The 8,262-nt window shown below is 39.2% G+C and overlaps 1 long non-coding RNA gene across 1 annotated transcript; it reads left to right on the forward strand.

Annotated features, from left to right (window-relative positions):
• Positions 1 to 69: 69 nt before the first annotated feature.
• Positions 70 to 6,550, forward strand: LOC121295673. The gene is made up of 4 exons (XR_005946959.1): positions 70 to 180; positions 707 to 739; positions 3,668 to 4,330; positions 5,174 to 6,550. It is a non-coding gene; the product is annotated as an uncharacterized LOC121295673 (long non-coding RNA).
• The last annotated feature ends 1,712 nt before the right edge of the window (positions 6,551 to 8,262 follow it).

Here is an 8,262-nt window from a genome sequence, read left to right on the forward strand (position 1 = left end):
CACATTTCAGGTTTAAAATAATAAATCGTAAATATACTATAGTTTAACATAAAAAAATATATCAGAATTTTAAAATCCATTTACTTTTTATAGACAGCTATAGTGTAATATATTTCTATCGCACATTCTTAAACAAATCTATAGAAATCAAACAAATACTTGAGTTAACTTGTCTACAGGGTAAGTACAATTACTTTGTAAACGTTTAGGATATCAGTAAGTACAAACAAGGGTTACATATTCTTCTGCTTGTCACTTTGTGGGGTCTGTAATCTGCAGTACTGTTTATATATTTCCCAGTATTTCCTTGCTAACCATGTTTTCTTTGAGCGCTCCACATTATTATTTATTATTATTATTATTATTATTATTATTATTATTATTATTATATATTAATAATAATAATAATAATAATAATAATATAATAATATAATAATGGATTATTGTAACATGTATTTTAGAGGTAGTAAATTGACCCGAAAAAAATGTTTTGTCTTATCTAGAAAGAGAACAGTTACTATTAATACAGTACTGACGTCTGGCCTTATCTAGAAAGAGAACATAGTTACTATTAATACAGTGCTGATGTCTGACCTTAACAATATGGCAGTGAAAATGGAAGAACTCAGTCTGACTTTGTGTAAAACAAAGCTTTTTGATGATGACGTTTTTTTTTTTTTTTTTTTTTTGCTACGCACATGTGCAGGTCTACTACAGGAAGTTAGCTTTGTATCTTAAGGTATGTGTGTCACTTTCTATATTGAACTTATCGTAATGAGTTTTCTTTCAGTAGTTTAAGCTTTGTAAAGATGTAATCATGTCATAAACTCAAAAGACATTTACTATTAGACAAAACTATTAGACAAGATTTGAGTCTGCTGTAGCTTACACAACTTAGCACCGTTGCTTATGTTATCATGTGTAATCAATTTGTTAATTAAGTTTAAGCTTGTATGGGTGTCATTATTCCACTAACTCAACACATGTTTAATTTGACCACAGTTTCATCAGCTAGTATTTATACATGCAGGGAAAGAAAGACTTGCTACATTTTTAAGTTTCTTACTTACTTGTTTAAATAGCTTTACATGATGATGTATCGGTAACATAGGGTTAATTTACAGTACAGTACATTATTTCACAATCTGAAAGTATTTACACAGAGTGAAAAAAATGGTGCTGGTTTGATCCCCATCATTTCTTACAATCACAAAGACTAAGAAAAAGTATCAACCCTGGGTCTGCTGCGGTGACCCAGAGTCAAAGGTTCAACTGCAGCAGGTGTTCAGGGACTCTAGAGACAGGAGAATCACCACCAATCAGAAGCTCGGCTTGCCATGCGAGCGGGTCCCGGTTTCAACATTGTTGTCACAAATCAGGGGTTGGGATGTTGCAGCAATCAAAGAATCGAGAGCAGGAAGTCATGCATGCTATGGATTGGTGGCTGATGCACTGGGGGCGTGGCCTGGATGGAGAGATAAGTAGCGGGCTGCTGAGACGAAAGGGAGCTGGTGCATGGACAAGAGAACTGGGGTTGCAGAGACTAAAGGAGAGCTGGCTGTTGAGATGAAAGAGAGCTGAAGAACACAGAGACAGAGATAACTGAATAAGAGAGCCAGAGAGAAGCGGGACTAAAGCGAGCAGTACATCACCAGCTCTGCTTTCCTGTCAACACTTTCTCTGCTCGACCCCCTCCAATCTGGTTTTAGCCCTGCACACTCCACTGAAACTGCTCTTCTCTCTGTCACTAACTCTCTACTGTCTGCCCGTTCTGCCTCCCTCTCCTCTGTCCTAATTCTCCTTGACCTCTCTGCAGCCTTTGACACGGTCGATTACTATATTCTTCTGACCTCCCTCGCTGACCTGGGACTCTTCGTTACTGCTCTTGCCTGGTTCTCCTCCTACCTTGCTGATTGCACGTTGGGGTATCCTGGTGTGGCTCACCCTTTCGACAGGTGTCCCCCAAGGCTCATATCATCTCTATGCTGATCATGCCCAGATCTTCCTCGCCTTTCCCCCTCTGACCCCGACGTCTCTCACCGCTGCTCTCTATTCCTCTTGAATCCACCACCCTCTCTCCCTAGTCATCCACCAAGAACCTCAGTGTCACCCTTGACCCCTCTCTCTCTACTCTCAGCACATTTATACTCTGGCACACTCCTGTCTCTTTTTCCTCAACAACATACACAGAATTCACCCTTCCTCACCGACTACTCCGCACTGCTCATAGTTCAGTCCCTGGTACTGTCCCGCCTACTACATCTCTTTCCTGTCCAGCTTCCCTGCCTCTGCTATCCGTCAACTCCAGCTCATCTAAAACTCTGCTGCTCTCCTTGTCTTTTCCCTTCCTCACTTTTCCGATGCTACACCACTGCATCGCTGTCTGCAATGGCTCCCTATCACTGTTCACATCCAATTCAAAACTTGTACTAGTCTAACGCTGTCTTGACCTTTCTGCTCTCTCTATCTCCAGACTATCATTTCCCCGTACACCCCCTCTTGCCCCCTCCGCTCCTCCGCCACCGGTAGATTAGCTGTACCCTCCCCACCACTTCCCCGCTTCCAGAGCCCGCTCCTTCTCCATCCTTGCCCCTCAGTGGTGGAACGACTTACCTACGGATATTAAATTGCATTCTCTGCCTCAAGATGGCTTCCCATGTACCTGCATGGACCTCTCAGAACTACATTTCCCATCATCCTCCTGTTCACTGGTAAATACATCTCAGTTACATATTCGCATGGTCGGTGCCGCATCACTTCCGCTTAGCCAACCAGTGTAAACTTATCCTGAAAGGCTTACTTAATAATACATAGTTTAGTTCATACTAGCAAAAGAATGAGTCATCCTATGTTTCTTAGGTAATAAATGATAGGGATAGTGCCAATAGGTATGTAGCCTAAGTCTGTGTAAATTATTATTTTTATAATAAAAGTCCTGAATACTGCAAATGGCTGCCATTTGGACCCGACTCTCCTGAGCTTCTTTAAGGTATTTATCTACTTTTTCTTTTGAAGTTTTACCTTTGGAAAACGGTGAAATGAAAGCTTGTTTCCCTTCATCAAATTGTGGTTAGTACAACCAACTGCTTTGCATTGTTTTGGCATTTTATTGCACAAATACGCTCAACACAGCACAGTTTCCCATTGTAAACATATCAATAATATGGCGTTTTTTACCCCAGCCTTGGTTTGGAGTGCAGAGTTCCTGGATGTCCGACCAATGCGACTGTGAGCAGGAGGGTGATGGGAAATTTAGTCCATGTGGGTAGCAACACATGGGAACATGTAACACAGTAAAGGTCCTTATGTACCTGTGACAGGAGTGAAATGAGTCCCTCTTTTAATTCGCCCTCCCGACTATTGGCAGCGCTGTGCAGGAAGGACCGAGACCGAGGAGAAAGACTCGTGGGTTGGGGCAGAAGCCGCAGTAGTAGCGGCCATCTTAACGTGGGGCATGATCTCATGATCAAACCCCATTATTGCAATCAGCTGTGCTGCGCTCGACGATTGGCTGAGGTGGGGCAGTGCACTGATTGCAGGGGTGAGGCTTGGTACTATTTAGCTGTGGGGTTCTGCCATTCGGTCTCCCTATCCTGGACTGAGACAGTCCTGCTGCATGAGCGTGTTTGTTTTTTTGTTTGTTTGTTTGTTTGTTTGTTGTGCATAGACCCAGACTGAGGATTCCCAGGATGGCTGCCTCCGAGCCCGGACTTCCCCCTGTGATCCTTGGCATCTCCAGGAACTACTTATCCTGCTTGGGAGAGGGAGCCCAAGCCTCGTGCTGTGCTGTGTGGTTATTGAGATACCACGTAGCAGTGTTTTCTGTTCTGTGTGGATTATTTGTTTTCATTGCAAGCCTCTGCTTACCATAGCTGGTAACAGAGGCAGTTTTCTTGGTTCGCTGCAATTGTGTGGAAACCCACTGCTTGGGACTTTGTACTTTTGGGTGTGCTGTAAATAAAATCCAACCCTCAACTACGTGCTTCCTGTCTCCATCACTTCTGGGTCACATCACTTCCTCCCATAACCCACCACAGTACTCTTTAATGCTCACTGTAAGAGGAACACTAACACTGAACTGTATAGCCAAGCTTACTCTGTAGATGCTCACTATTTCACTTTTCTCATTGTTGTGACTAGTGTCACCCAAACAAGTGGTTCCTTAATAAACCATGGGGTGAATGCTTTGTGAATATGGCTTCTAAAGACCTGTACATTTCTAAAGTACCTGCATATATATATAACTTATTTTTCCTAGGATGTGAAGAAGCTTTTCAAACAGATCCAGAGGTGCTATGCTGAAAACCTCTGGGCTCTACACCCTGTCCAGGTATGTCTGAAACACTGTCTTCAGAATATCCAAGAGCTTTCAGTCTTTCACCTACAAAGGAATCACAGAAATTATTTAAAAATTGGAAAACAGCATATTTGATTCTAAAACTGTTATATGCAGACAACTTTTCTTTTTCCCCACATTTTCCTGCACCTTGATGTGGATCTGATCTAGACACAAATTACATTATTGAAATGTTTTTTTAAATTCTCCTATTATTTTTTTTTATCTAGTCATGGTGGACAGTTAAAGCAGAACAATGATAAAAATGATAAAGGATGGGTGATTTTTGTAATGATGTTCTTATTGTGCTTTAGACACATGCAAAATGAAAGCACAGGCAAATACATGCAGGTCATACAGGGGGAAAAAAAACGCATGAGTATATCTTTAGAACTGCAATATATAAATCTGACTTAACCTGTGATGTACAAAACAGTGAATTTGGAATAAGTGTCAGCTGAAGTCATTACCTTGAGATAGATAGGTCTGAGAAAATGAACTACTGCTATAAAAGATGAATTTATTGGTGGAAACAAAGCCAGAATGTCATGTTAGGTCTTGAAAATGGGGTCTGTATACCAACATTAGGAAAATCAGTATGCTTATTTAGGTCTAATCAAAAGGCAGCTGTATTTCTGTCAGCGTCAGTGTTGTATTCTGCTTTCATGCATGTCAGAGCTAAAAATAAAAAAAAAGAGTAACAGTTTTCAAAATGTTATAGTAAACCACTGAAGAACGTGCCTGTACTATTAACTGAAAACAGTGATAAACTGGACTATTTACTGGTTGTTTAAAAAACAATTTAAAACAATCCCTGCCCCTCTATGTGTCTTCAAGGACATCCTTGTGAAGCCGGAGCGCTACACCGAGGTCCTGAAGAAAGACAAGCATATATATTTGACCGAAGGCATATGTTGTAGGAGGCCCCGTTGATCACAATCACCACAAGGTATTGCACTGATGCACCGTGGGTCATAAACAGCAATTTGAACACTTTACTGCAGTCTTCTTGCTTTCAGATGGCTGACAGCTTTATTATAGTTAACAGCTTTACTGCAGTCACAGTTATCATTGAGTTCCAGGGGAATCAAAACTGCAGACCTAGAATCGAGACCAGGCAACCCCATAGAGTTGGCCATTTTCTATATGAATAAGTGAAGAAATTGTGAATTGAGTATTTACTTGCTTTATATAAGGCACCCCTTTACAATGCTGTAGTTGGGAGTTGCAGGTAAGAGGCTGTGCAATTTGTGTTCTGCCTTATAGCAAGAAAGCAAGTGCAACTGTAATGACATGCAGTAAATGGAAGCCATGATCTAACTGCCTTATAAAGAGGGAGCACTATGATAGGGTAGGAAATAACATTTTAGTTCAGATGTAATTACACTGGATCCCAATCATGACAAAACCTATATATTTGGAATCCAGATTCAATGGCATGCAGGTCATCAAGCCTGCAGTAGGTGTTACACATGAGGTATGAATGTCAGAACTGCATTGCGTGGTACACACTGAGCTCATGAGTACATTTTGGTAGAGGTATGAAACGATCCAGCGTTGTGAATGGAAATTCCGGGATTATTGTGCTTATGAATTAATAATGTTCTACAGTGCAGCTGGGCTCATGTGCTAATAAAAATATCTTTTTACAACCCTCTCTCTAGGGACTGTGGCTTGAGGAGATCAGATGAGTAATTGTATGACTGTGTGTGAATGTGAGACCTCGGATAAATTAGAGTCTTTTTTTCCTAAATTACCAGTGAATTTAATTTTAACCATTAGAAACTAGATTAAATTTGACACCAAGGGTTATATAAAAGGACACTTGTGAGATAGGATTTCATCATAACACATATAGTGAAATGTGTAACCTGTATATATAAAAGGTTTGTTTGATCTTGAAATACGCAGCTGTACACTAGATGGCGCTTGGTCATAGTTCTATAATGACACTAATCTATACTTGGTTACAAATGTCTAAGGCAGGCCACTAGAACCAAAGAGCAGCTCCTGACTTCACTGAGCGCACCTTAACACAATAAGGAATATTTTAGTAATTGTTTGAAATAAAAGTATGCAGACTGATTGCAAACGTCAGAAAAAATTGTAATTTGAAGCTGCTTGCTTTTTGTGTGTTATGTGTTATTTTCCATAAGTTACACCAAAACAAGTTACATTTGATATAGGGGTAGAGTCCTGATTTATTGAGCAAAAAGGATTTGCTGGCAATAATTTAGTTTGTGAATACAGTATAATCGTAAATCTCGAAAAACTACTCACTTCTAAATCTTTTGTAGTCATTTTTGTATTACTTTAGTATAAATACATGTTAATTTGGATACATATGTTGTTTTTTTCTGACTTTATGTGAACGAAAAGACACACATTTGCCTGTTTTCCCATTGGAAAGAGTGATATTTTGAAATATCACTGTCCTGGTCACAAAAGCAAAGTTTGTGGGGAATAATAGCCATTTTCTATACTTTTGAGGCATAAGCAATTAGGAAATAACACTTACTACCCAGGAACAAAAAAAAAAAAAAAAAAAAAAAAGAATTGTTACACAGTGTTATGAAAAAAGCATTGACACGATTGAAGTTTCTTCATAAAACACCAGTCTAAGTGCTTTTGAAAATAAATAAATAAATCTTTTGGAATGCAAATATTCCAAAGTACTATGATGAACAGTACGTGTATACACCAGCAGCACCTACTGGACATTATGTACATAACAGCTTCCTGAAATTAATGAGAAAGAGAAGGCGTGTCACTGTGCCCACAGTAATTCATGCTCCTGAGCCACTGGAAAAGAAGGCATAATAGCACAGTAGTGACCGCAAAATGTCGTATTCATCTAGAAGATTATACTTGACCCATATTTGATTCCTGTGCACCCCGAGACCACTTTCAAACACAAAATGTCTTGTTTTCAATCACTTGATGACACCCACAATAGTACAGAAATGTCAATTTAAGAACAACAAAATGAAAATACCTTGGCGAAAAAAACAAAAACAAATTTGATGTAGTGCTGGTACAGTCATATCTCAGAGAAGCTGGAGAGGAACGTGAAATTAAATTCCATTCCTGTCAACGACTTGGACCAACACCTGGCAAGCTTCATCTACTGTGTAAAACAACGGGATGGCAGTGAGTATGAACCTTAAACAATTCATGTTTTTTTAAACAGTGTAGACAGATACCCGAGGCAAAATGATTACCCACATTATATATATATATATATATATATATATATATATATATATATATATATATATATATATATATATATATATAATATTGTACTATATACTTGAAACTTTTGTACCCTTGGTCTTTTGTTAAAGGCGAATGCCCATACAGAAATAACAAACCTGTTTATTGTCGGGTAGGGGTAGGTTTAGGGGTAGGGGTTAATTTTAGGGGTTAGGTGTAAGTCACATGTGATGCAGTATGGACTGACGTTGCAGCTGTATTTTGTTTTATTATATTTTTGTAAATTAATATAATAAAGGCAAAGGATGAGAAATTTGGTCGAATTTTTTATTTTTGTGTGTGACTTTAGTGTTAAGTTCTTTTGCACCATTTTAGTGGATACTACATCTGACACACACCGTCGTGAACTGAAAGGTAATACGCAGTAATGTTCTAAGCTATCGTTCATAAAGAAATTCATGATTTCTGTATTTTTCTCACTTTATTATTTTTACAATGACTATTAGCTTAACGAGAAAAAAAAATATGACAGAATTTTCTATTTTTGAGTGTGAGTTAAGTGTACCGTACCCAACATCCATTCCATACCCAGTGCTCCAGTTTCCCAACGCTGCAGAGGGCTCAGCAGAGCTGACTGAAGAAGCCTCTCCTGTGAACTTGCAAGCCTTCTGCAGGGTCCGAGGCTGGGATGCTGCTCAAATCAAACAGAA

This window comes from Polyodon spathula, chromosome 2 (genome assembly GCF_017654505.1).
Source record: "Polyodon spathula isolate WHYD16114869_AA chromosome 2, ASM1765450v1, whole genome shotgun sequence".
NCBI classification, from domain to species: Eukaryota; Metazoa; Chordata; class Actinopteri; order Acipenseriformes; family Polyodontidae; genus Polyodon; species Polyodon spathula.